Source organism: Heptranchias perlo, chromosome 21 (genome assembly GCF_035084215.1).
Source record: "Heptranchias perlo isolate sHepPer1 chromosome 21, sHepPer1.hap1, whole genome shotgun sequence".
Taxonomy (NCBI): Eukaryota; Metazoa; Chordata; class Chondrichthyes; order Hexanchiformes; family Hexanchidae; genus Heptranchias; species Heptranchias perlo.
This window is the reverse complement of record NC_090345.1, coordinates 21,467,476-21,480,177: the sequence shown is the minus strand read 5'-3', so window position 1 is coordinate 21,480,177 and position 12,702 is coordinate 21,467,476. Positions and strand designations below refer to the sequence as shown.

General features: G+C 42.8%; 1 protein-coding gene and 1 long non-coding RNA gene across 3 annotated transcripts in view; one reads left to right on the top strand and one right to left on the bottom strand.

Moving 5' to 3' along the window:
• The window catches only part of LOC137340041 (phospholipid phosphatase 4-like), a 212,649-nt gene that overhangs the window by 80,420 nt on the left and 119,527 nt on the right, over positions 1–12,702 (top strand). The gene's annotated exons all lie outside the window — the stretch shown is intronic.
• LOC137340042 (uncharacterized) overlaps positions 1–12,702 on the bottom strand; it is a 116,407-nt gene that overhangs the window by 60,715 nt on the left and 42,990 nt on the right. The window lies entirely within an intron of this gene.

Here is a 12,702-nt window from a genome sequence, read left to right as displayed (position 1 = left end):
CGCGTTACCCACGCGCCCAGTCGACCCCCCACTGAGAACCCGCCGCCCTGCTAATATCGAGCCCTATGATTTTATAATAAGTAGTGCTGAGACTCTTGGCATACTGCAAATAATCTGTTTTACTGTCCCTACCCCCAATCACAATAAGTAATGGAAATAACATAATTCCAGTTTGATTTGGTGCTTTTAAATTACAAGAAAAAGATCATTCTCATGCAAAAAATTGTGGCCTTGTGGTGTAACCTATTCTTTATTTTCTTCAAATGAACTGTTTCTAAGATACAGCTCATACTAATTCACATCTGCTTTGCTGCTTTATAATGAACCTGTTCTAAATATACCATAAAAATCTATCTGAGCTAATCTATGTGTGGGAGTTGAGGAATTTCTATCCCTTGTCTGGTAATTGATTTGGACATCAACCCCCACAATATAAAGATAAGGGAGGGAATTGAGCTGCTCTACAGCCACAGGATCCACTGACCCAGGATGATTTTTTTCTAATTTTGCTTCCTAACGCTTCCTGTTTTTCACATCACTTCAACAGAAGAAGTGGAATGAAAATTTAGAACTTTTATCAAAACTCTGCTTTTATCTTCTGATGTATATCTCAGTACTTGTGCAGAGCACACAAAACCAAGGAAGTCTGGAATTCAGAGAGGGGAGTAAAGTTTGTTTGAGGCATGGATACATTAAAAATAGTTGGGTGGATGTGCAGATTCTATGGGCTCGAATTTAGCAGGCCTGTGGGTTCCCAGCGGGTGGTCCTCCGGGAGCGTGGTCAACACGCTCGGCGAAATTAGTGGGTTGCCCACACGATCGTAGCAGGCAACCCACTAATAGGAATCAATTACCTGCTCCTCCGGGGTCCACGGCGCTGGCCTGCGCATCGGTCGGGCTGCGCATGCGCAGTACGATCTGTCAGCTGGAGGCTCTCTAGTTAAAGGGGCAGTCCTCCACTGACAGATGCTGCAACCAATGGAACAAATTGCAGCATGGAGCAGCCCAGGGGGAAGGCTGCTCCCAGTTTAATGATGCCTCACCCCAGGTATCATCAGATGGGGTGAGGAGGAGGGGGAGGACACAGATCTTCCCCCCGGCGGGCGGGAGGAAGCGGCCTGCCTCTGCCACCAAGAAGGCCTGGCTCGAGGTGGCAGAGGGGGTCACCTGCGCCACCAACATATGGCCCACCTGCATACAGTGCAGGAGGCGCTGCAATGACCGCAGTAGGTCAGCCACAGTGAGAACACGAAGTCTTTCCCCTACACTCCATCTGCCACAACACTGCCCCCACCCCACATCTCCTTCGGCACCGCCAACACTATTCTGTCACATCACCCTTCATACCCACTCAAACCCCATCCTCATCTTACCTCCACCTACTCACCTCGCCAGTACTCATCCTGCCACTAACACGCAACCCAATCCTCATACAATCTCATTGCTCCATCCCATACTCACCCTCTCGTGCATCTCCCTCACGGCCAGCCTCACTCAACCTGCCACCACCTGTGCTGCAGCCACAGGGCATGCATCACATATGTGCAGTAGGCAGCGTAAGGCAAACGTGTCATCAGCATGAAGGGGGTGCACAAGGGTGTCTGAGGGTTTGTCATGGGTGTTACCTATATTGAATTTCAGAGCAACAAACAGCACACATTATATTGACACCACCACTGCCATGTCTCCGCGAATCCTGTCCGTTGTGTCCAATAATGGCCGCTCCTGGGTATCACTATGAGGACCCACCACTGATGCCACCCATCGTGTTACTGCAGAGTAGGTGCAGGTGTATTTGCAGGGCTCGTCCGCGCAGACGACTGAGAGACATCGGCGGTGTAGCCGGCTGCACCCTGGAAGGATGCGGAGGAGAAGGTGTGGAGGGCAGTGGTGACTTTGACAGCGACAGGTAAGCAGTTGGTGCTGGGGCCAGCCAGAAGCAGCTCGGCATGAAAGAGGCTGCAGATCTCCGCGACTACATGTCGAGCGAATCTGCGCCTCCCTGTGCACTGCTGCTCAGAGAGGTCCGGGGAGCTGCGCCTCGGTCTGTGGACCCTGTGGCGAGGGTAGTGCCCTCTGCGATGCGTCTCTCTCTGCGGTAGCCCTCCCTCCTGCTGTGCAGGTGGGCGTGCAACAACACCGTGTTGGGGGATCCACGTCTCTGCGGCGGACGGCGTGGACTGCGAGGCTGCTGGTGCTGGTCATGCTGTTCGTCCTCCGAGGGTGTCCACACACCACCCATCTGGCAGGTGTTGGTCTGAGGGGTTGTGCAGGGTAGGTGGGTGGTTCCTCGGACTGGGGCTGCGGTTTCGTGTCGGTCTGTCCTCTGGCTTGGCGGGGGTGGTGGAGGGCAGGGGTTGCCCTATGTGACGCGGTGGCCTCCTGCGTGGGTGAGGGCTCTCCCCCGTGGAGCGCACCTTGGCACCTGCCACAGGCTGCTGGCTGCAACACGCCTGGTTGAGGAGGGACTGTTTCCCCCAGTGTGGGAAACTCACTGCCTTGAACCGAAAATCCCACACTTCCTCTTTTGACAGCTGCTTCAGCTCATTAACTGACCACAACAAGCAAGGTAAGTACACTCAAGTGGAACCCCGCTGGCTTTAATTGCCTGCGGGATTCCCACCAGCGGGGCTTGCGCGCGCAGCCCCGCACGTCAGCGCGGTACCCGGAAGTGGCCGGGATTTCGTCGCGATCCGGTCACGTGACCGGATATCGGGATTTTCGGGGCCACCCCGCTGGGAACCCGCCGGAAACACGATCCCAAAATCGAGCCCTATGAGTCAGAGCTGGCGAGTGGAGAAAGATGCCTCACCCACATATATTGTAAGGGGTTTCATTTGCTCTGTGTGTTATAGTGTATGTGTTAATTCTCCATTAAGAAGCAGTAATTGAGTGAATGTTAACTTTTGCCCGCCATCCTAAAGTAGCTCTTGGGAGTAAATACTTCTAACACATATTAATGCACAGGCCATATCTTAATGTTTTTTTTGGCTTCTTAACAGTTCCTTAATCACTGATGAGAATAGAACATGCTCAGGTTTTACTTCATTCCCACATTACATTAATAGTTGTTTTTATCGGATGTTTTAATTTGCGTTCTTGGAGATTGGCTTCTGTAAGCTACCCTGCAGCACTCATGCTGCTAAATCCAGCTCTCTGTGCCAGCTGCGGCCTTACCCACATTTTCATGGGTCTATGAGCAAGCAACTTGGGAGAGAGCCTAAGTTCATAGAGTCAACCCCAGGAACTGGCTCACAGACATAAGACCCTTGAAATCTGAATTAAAACGATGCCTGTATAAAAACACCTAGTTCCTCATATTTAGAGCTAGTGTTAAAGCACCTGAGGGATCTGGCAGAATTCCGTTAGTAAGCAGAGTCTGGGAGATTAACTAATGGAGGAGCCTTTTAGTGAATTTTGCAGCATGCGGATCACAGCACATCTGTCAGTGTTACACACTTCAGAGCAGGAGCAGCAGCAACAGCCATTCGGTTCAAGGCCAAAAGAATCATAGAATGATACAGCACAGAAGGAAGCCATTTGGCCCATTGTGCCTGTGCCGGCTCTTTGAAAGAGCTATCCAAATTAGCCCCGCTCCCCTGCTCTTTCCCCATAGCCCTGCAAATTTTTCCTTTTCAAGTATTTATCCAATTCCCTTTTGAAAGTTAATATTGAATCTTCTTCCACCACCCTTCAGGCAGTGCATTCCAGATGGTAACAACTCACTGCGTAAAAATAAAGAGGAGGACTTGCAGGACTCGATTATACCTCCTGCAGCATGAGCACTGCCAACATGCCACAAAGCTGGATCTTAGCAAGGTGCTGCACTTAAAGATGATGCATCTTGACAGGGATGTGATCTTGGACCTGTATCAGCTCCTGGAACTAGGAAAGCAGCCACTGCGCTGTGTCCAGATGGTTCTCCTGGGAAATGAATGACCACCTCACTCAACTTCTCTCTGGTGTTTCCAGGGAACCAGCAGAACACACTTCTTAGGTCAGGCAGTGTGTCCACTGCAGCACTGCTTCACTAAGCTAACCAATCCCCTTTTCTGCCATACATCAGCATGCATCAAATTCAGCAGCAGCATGCAGCAGTAGATAGAGAGGGAGATCTAATTTTACCAGCAGCATGAAATTCCCTGAGCACCATCTACCATTGATTTCACTCATGGTGCCACTTGTGCACTTCCAGATAATAACTTCCCTTCTAACAGCTGCTCCCTCAATGTTCAGGTGCTGTGCAACCACCAGCAAAAAAAAATTCAAGTTAGTGCTCATTTTCCAAGGAGCCTTCACAATGCACACATCTTCAGGGAATCCAGCTGTGCTCACTGTCTGCATGTCTGAGATCTCCTCAAAACAAGAGTAACAACAACAGTAACTTGAATTCACATGGTGCCTTTAACATCTACGATGTTGCTACACATAGTGGTCAGAGAAACTCATACCCTCAAGTTAGATGCATGGGATAAAAAATGGAGATAATGCATAAAATGACTTGCTTCATAGTGAGGTTATTCGGACCTTTCAGCTATGTGATTTCAGAGATGTAATAGATTATTCTGAATCTAGTTACCATGTTCCCTCCTATGCTGCTGTGTGAAACAATTTCTTTGAGAGTGTGAGATAATAAAAAGTGGGTTGCCTGGTAAAATAAAACAAAAACACACACAGTTCCTCTGATTACAGAGTTGTGATTATCTGTAATTATGGCTACAGTCCACTATATTACTGCAAACTGGCAGTGGAAGTGTATGGCTTTGAATGCCTAGTAGGCACACTGCAATCAATGCTTCTAAAAGCCTTCAGGACATAATCAATGCTTCTTTCACACTTCACAAAATGTCAACTGCATGAAGCTGACCTAAAAATTAATTAACAGTTTCTTGAAGGCCTTCACTCACAAAGTGATTGGATCAGAACAAATAATGGAAGGCCATTTCAAACATTCAACACAAGCCATCGTTGAATTAAAAACAAGATAAGAATGGGACTTCTTTGATTCAAATTATTGAGTGAGTTTCTGAGAGAAATAGAGCAGAAAAGAATCACACTTGATCCCCAGTCTGTGCTGAGGTGGTTGATCTCAGCTGTGGTGGTGGTAGGGACACTACAATAAGCCAGTATCCTTGTACTAGTGAGAGGAAAATTGGCTGGATTTCTCACTCCTAAATACTAACCAGTGATCTATGCTGGAAGTGCAAGTTTGTGAACATTGGGAGACATCACAATTGGGCTCAGTTGTGATGCCTTTTAACACACATTGTCTGGCTCTGAGAAAAATAACGGACACTTCAGCAAGATAACTGTGCCCCAGTGAGGAGAGGAGAGAGAGACATACCATGCATGATAGTTCACCATTGGTCCATTTAATACAAGAAAAGTTGAAGTTCACCATAATACAGGCATGGCCTAATCTAGACAATTTCTGACTATAGGGCCTCGTTTCTAAGACATCCTGGAGGCCTATAACAGATGCCAATTAATAAATTAGAGCCATCAGTTTGAATTCATTATACCCAGATAGATTCCGTTGCTGTTGATGTAACTACATCATCTCTTACCAGAACAGTTAGATTATATTTCACAAATAGGACTACACCTCCTCTTTTCTGACCTAGTCTTGTCATTTCTGAAACACTTATAACCTTGAGTTGGCATTCTGCTCCCTCACCTATATCAACAACAACTTGCATTTATATAGCACCTCTAATTTAGTAAAACCTTCCAAGGAACTTCACAGGAACGCTATCAAACAAAATTTGACACCGAGCCACACAAGGCGATATTAGGACAGGTGACCAAAAGCTTAGTCAAAGAGGTAGGTTTTAAGGAGCATCTTAAAGGAGGTAGCGAGGTGGAGAGGTTTAGGGAGGGAATTCCAGAGCTTAGAGCCTAGGCAGCTGAAGGCATGACCGCCAATAGCAGAGCGATTAAAATTGGGGATGCTCAAGAGGCAAGAATTGGAGGAGCGCAGAGATCTCGGAGGGTTGTAGAGCTGGAGAAGGTTACAGAGATAGGGAGTGGCCATGGAGGGATTGGAAAACAAGGATGAGAATTTTAAAATCAAAGTGTCGCCGGACCAGGAGCCAATGTAGGTCAGCAAGAACAGGGGCGATGAGTGAACGGGACTTGGTGCGAGTTAGAATACGGGCATCAGAATTTTGGATGAGCTTAAGTTTATGGAGGATGGAAGATGGGAGGCCGGCCAGGAAAGCATTAAAATAGTCAAGTCTAGAGGTAGCAAAGACATAGATCAACCCAAGTTTCTGAAATACTTATGAGTTATACATTCTCTAATGCTGCATAGGACTGTAATTCCACTAATTTATTTCTAATATTTCTTGCATTTGCATAAAAGATTTTTAAGGGTCTATTAGCTGAATTGTGTCCTTGTCCGTTGGCTATAGAATAGTTGGGTGTTTGATTAAGGTTACCTATCCTAGAGGATGATCTTGAAACATTTACCTGAGGAAGGAGAAAATCTCCGAAAGCTTGTGAATTTAAAATAAAATTGCTGGACTATAACTTGGTGTTGTAAAATTGTTTACAATTATCCTAGAGGATCCAGACACAGAATTGTTTATTCTAACCCCAAACTTAATTAGTTTAAATGCTTGCTAATAGCTGCCATAAAATTGCCAGCTAACTTCTGAGCCCTTGTATAGCAGCCATCAATTAAGGGGAACTAATCTGAGTTGAAAGATTTACATTTCTTTTTGCCATTTATGAAATTAAAACTGTAAAAAATATTTGGTTTTTTTTAAAGTGCCTGAAGAGCAGTTGTTTTATGGCTTGGTTTGTATTAATTGCTTTTACTTAATATAAATTAATAATCAATCAAAAGCAATCATTCTAGACAGAAGAAAAATCGCAAACTCACTTTATAGCTGAAAGATTTTGTTCGAACTATTAAAGTTGCCTGCCTAGTTGTAATTGGACAGATTACCACTGTTAGTTTAAAATCAATAGAGGGATGCTTGTGGTTCACCAGACTGATTTATAATAGGTGTATTATAATGTTGTAATTAGATTTCTTTTATACTGGGGTCAACACAAAATAAGACACTTGAGGAAAAATGTTCTGACTTTATTCTCCCAGCGGAGAAACTTACCCACCAGGAGCATATAACAGAGTTCTCACTGATTACTGGGTGTTTCAATATGTGCTTTATTTCATTTTTAAAATTTCTGAGAATCCTTTGAACCTATTGTAGCTTAGCAGCCCAATCTCTTTCTCCAATGCCTCCAATCTAAAGAGTTATTCCATTTTTTTTTCCTCAAAAGGGTCAAAAATTTTTGACATAGTGGCCTCTCCAATTGCACTTTTAAGATTCCCAGTAGAATTTGACCTAATTCGTTGCTAACATTTTAGCATCACTTCAGCCCTGTTTACCTGCATCCATCCTCATCTCATTACATTTTGGAAACGCTATTAAGTGTAGCAATTTCTGCCCTGCACACTGATGCTCAGTAAATGTTGAGTTATATGTCTCGGGCCAAAATATGGCTAATCATCATTTTGAAGCTTCACCTGATAATGGGTCTATCTCCATTGCTCTAAGACATGATTTATTCATTGGTTTCTTTTCCAGATTTTACCTCCAATAGAAACAGCATTTGGCTCATTTGCAAAATTCAAGCGTCTTATTTTATTATCATTGTTTATCAGTCACATTATTCTGTCTAAATTTTGTTACTTTGCATTATTTGTTAGGCTCATTTCAGATTAATAAAAGCTTATAGCATTACTTTTTTAATTGCTGTAGCCAAATATAATAAATGTGTTTTTAACAACCAATTGTTTTTCAATAATGTTGCAATAGTTGTTGAAATATGTCTGGAGCCCAATATAACTTTCACATTAAGCAATTTTTCAGAGGTGACTATATATCCAGTACTTGAAAGGACTGTTTTTTTACCCTTATCATTTTGCAGGTTAAAAAAAACTAATCAGATTAAAGATAGTTTATATCCATATGGAGAACAGAGGCTAGATTATCCACTTTGGTGGACTTTGTGCCTGCCAACCTGGTCACAGCTGACGCTGGCAAGCCTTCCTGTGACAAATTAGGGAGATTTTATATTCTATTTCATACAGTTCTGAAATAGTTAGAGCTAAAATGGAAGTTGTCTTGCCTTTCTTAATTTCAAAATGAACACCTAGCAATAACACCCTGAAAATCATTGGGGCACGCTATCTAAGACACAGTACGTATTAGGGTGCAAGGTTTTGATCATAGGAAACTTAGTGTTTTTATGGAAACCACCTTTTTATCAACAGGAAAAAAAGTGAGGTAAAAGCCTGAACTTTAACAGTCCCACATGCATTTTTTTTTCTGTTCCTAGCCTATCTCACAGGTAGTGCTGTAAGTAGTATGTTGGTATTGTGACATTCATTATGGAATTGGAATTCTTTTTGCCACACATTGCACCACCCAATACATTTAGCACCATCACAAAGTTTATAGAATCTTGTCCACAATGTAGAATTACATGTTATAAGTAGGGCTCAAACCTGCATTTGTTAGTCGACTGATGACTAACTAGTGGCTATCCTCCTGGGGGTGGGGAAGGTAAGCAGGGTCTCTTTGGGGATGAGTTGCCTCTGAGATGACATGTCTGGCGATAGGAGATTTAAACTGAGTCCTCGATACCTAAACTAGACAGGTCCTCAGTTCCTTTGATAATTTACCAGTCAGCCTGGCTCATTGGTGCATGGAACTATTGTGGAGGGCTGAGAATCTTTCCATTCAGCTCCATTTTCCATGCAAACCAATGACTAGAGGATAGAGTTGTCCTAGCTGGACATGCAGAAGTACTGATAACCTTTGTCGTTTTAGCTGGTTATATTCCAGCAGTGACCCTATCCATACTAAGAATGCCTAAGCTTTGGCTCTCATCAACCAGTGCCTAGGTGCTGTGGACTTGGATGAGTTAAGTGCATCTGTAGGGAAAGAAAAAGACTATGTGAATTTCTCAGTAGTTTTCTTTGAGTCTTTTAAGCATGGTGATGGGATTCCATGCACGTCAGACACCTGGCTGACCAAAAAAAAAAGGTTGAACATGAGTATTTGGTCATTGAATATTCCAGTATCCTATCACACTATTCATGGCACCCCGTTTGAATAACACATCCTTCTCAAATTGAATGTTGCATATTGAGAGGTGAAATTGAGCCTAAATGATTTTAAAGTTAAGCTTTTGACCTTTCCCATTAATGGTACCAAGATTTCAGCTGGTTACACATTTTATTTCTTTCATACAATGGACTTCATGGTGTGAAGATGTTATTGCAGAGACTGAAAATACAATGGTAATGGGAGTGAAAAAAGTGTAGAATAAAGCCAAGGTAATTAAAAATCTGGCCGGGCAAGATCTTGAGTAATGGATTTTACAAATGTTACAGCCACTATATTCACAGCCCAAGGAAAACTTGTCATGTAGAAAGATTACCCTGACATATTGTATGTGTAGGATTTTGAGGAACTAATTGTATTTGCTGCAATCCATGTCTGAGCAGCAGAGTCTGAACCATGAACAGTTTTTTTTCCAGCTGCAGTGTTGTTACTGAGATTGAATTATTCCTTGTCTCAGCTTTCATTTCTTCTCATCGGAAGATGTTCTGACTTCAGGTGTGATTAGATGGTGAAAAAAAAACTGGAAATAAGACAATCCCACTTAACACTTCTCCTGTCTTAGGATGCTTATATGAATGATTCACTACAATACTCCAGTATTTGATGTGTAAAATATATTTTTTCTAAGACTAAAATATCTGACAGAATTTTCAGTTTGAAAGTGTCATCTCCCAAATTTTAATTTATAGACTCAAATCATTATCACCTGGATAGCGAGATGTTAAACTCAATCATGTAGCAATCAGTACCTTTTAACACAGATTGACCCTAAATAGTACAATGCAGTATTTAGAAATGTGGAAAATATAGCTTTACAGCTAGACAACATAGATACTAGCCTAATTGGTATTGATAGACAAGACAAGGGCTTTGATGGAGAGGGAAAGGTTCTTCTAATACCTGTCTTGCACAAGCTTTTAATTTTATCCTATATCAAGTGTGAGATTTGCTAGAAGAACCTTCCTAAACATGAGAGCAGGTGTTGTTGAAATAAATACTCATTGCTCAATCTCCAGCTCTAACTCCTTCTATCCCAGGGCCTCAAAATTCTGGAACTCCTTACTTTCCTCATTCTTTCCTTTCCCGTACAAATGTAAAGATTTGTGATTGATTGCATGTTATTCTGCATGAGGACCATATAACCTAGTAGGCAGAACAGCCCAGTGGGAAGGAGATGCCTACTTTGTTAAGAGTTAAGATTAGAAGTAAGGAAAACATCTAGAATATTACCTGAATTACTAGGATGATATGGGTAGGCTGATTGACAATATGTTTGAAATTCTTCAGGATAGCAAAGCATCAGTGCCCGATCCATCGAAGAGGGTGCACAGTTGCCTCCAGCTGCACCTCACTGTTATGCCTCCTAACATAAAATAGATGTCACTTTAACACTATGGAGATGTTGGCACACTGAACCATCCTGACCTTTCAACTGACGATTGTGAGGAAGAGATGAAATTAGCAATTTTTTTTTTAATTCATTCATGGGATGTGGGCGTCGCTGGCAAGGCCAGCATTTGTTGCCCATCCCTAATTGCCCTTGAGAAGGTGGTGGTGAGCCGCCTTCTTGAACCGCTGCATTCCGTGAGGTGAATGTTCTCCCAAGGTGCTGTTAGGTATGGCGTTCTAGGATTTTGACTCAGCGACGATGAAGGAACGATGATATATTTCCAAGTCGGGATGGTATGTCACTTTTAGAGAAGATAACAAAAAAATAAAACTGAGATTTAGCAGGCTAGATTTTTCATTGTAACTAGAGCAAGGCTGGGAAGTAATGGGGAGGGGGCCCATACTGCCATGCCTCCTCCCATTTCTGGCCCAGTAGTGACCTACCACCATCACTTTTGCTTGACGCCTGAAGTGCCTGCCCAAAAATGGGCAGGTATAACCAATTCAGACAGTAATAATGGACTGACGCTACAGCCCCTCGTGCCTGCTCCGCCATTTGATAAGATCATGGCTGATCTGTGATCTAACTCCATATACCTGCCTTTGGCTCATATCCCTTAATACCTTTGGTTGCCAAAAAGCTATCTATCTCACATTTAAATTTAGCAATTGAGCTAGTATCAATTGCCGTTTGCGGAAAAGAGTTCCAAACTTCTACCACCCTTTGTGTGTAGAAATGTTTTCTAATCTCGCTCCTGAAAGGTCTGGCTCTAATTTTTAGACTGTGCCCCCTACTCCTAGAATCCCCAACCAGCGGAAATAGTTTCTTTCTATCCACCCTATCTGTTCCCCTTAATATCTTATAAACTTCGATCAGATCATCCCTTAACCTTCTAAACTCTAGAGAATACAACCCCAATTTGTGTAATCTCTCCTCGTAATTTAATCCTTGAAGTCCGGGTATCATTCTAGTAAACCTACGCTGCACTCCCTCCAAGGCCAATATGTCCTTCCGAAGGTGCGGTGCCCAGAACTGCTCACAGTACTCCAGGTGCGGTCTAACCAGGGTTTTGTATAGCTGAATGGCCTGTTTCCGTGCTGTAAATTCTATGTTAGCACTTCACACCAGCTCCAGAAGAGGCCAGATGCTTCTCCCTAGTCTGCAGGAGGGTGGCCCCTTTAATCTAGTGCAGGCACCAGAGTCCTGGGATTTTCCACAAAGCCTCCTAGTTCACTGATGGGCTCCCCGGCACAGGCAGAAGCCCACTAAAAATATTTAAATTAGGCTGACCCTTGGAAAATAACCTGGGTCTGTGGTGAAACTGCTGGGGAGTGAAATTTCCACCCTATTACACTTAAGGTGGCATAGCCACCAAAGCAGAAAAACTCAGCTGACACATTCTTAGGGTAGAATAAATGCTTCTCGGAACAAAATATGTATGTTGAAGCAACTATACTACAATATGTGCAACTTACAGCTATCCTGTAATCAACTTCATCCTGACTGTAAACCTGCAGTAACATTTTGTCACAGAAAACTTTGATACCATTCTGTGGTCATACTGCAGTGTTCTCAGCTGCCAGATTATTTCAGAAATTCAAACACAGCACCTCAGAAAGTAGGGCAACAAATTCCGATATGACTGCAAACACTTTCTTCACATTACATGATTCTAGGTACAGGATTGCAGACAAAAAATTGTCAAATGTAATGACTTAAATTAAAGTCTCCAATGTAATATAAATATAGGAGGGAATCATTTTAAAGCTGTAATCTAATCTTGGCATTAGACAAATACGCACTTAATTTTTTTGTGCAATTTATACAATCATCTGCACATGGCAATTGGAATACAGCTTTGTTATCACTTGCTCCTATCCTTATTTTTAATGTGTATTTGCTTATATATTTATCTTTCCTATTGAATTTTGCTAACTCTTGGAAGTACTCATCAGTGGCAGTTAACGCATTAAGAATGTCCAATATACTACACACTGTTGACATCAATACGATAAGACTCCAGTGTTTTCTGGTGAATTGTATGTAATTAAAAATGAGTAAATAGCTGTAAGGACAAGCCATTGTTAGATCATAATGTACTGGTAAATGTACTGACATTTGCGACCTATGTTTATCTTAAGGTAGAAGAACCTTTGAAAACCACAAAAT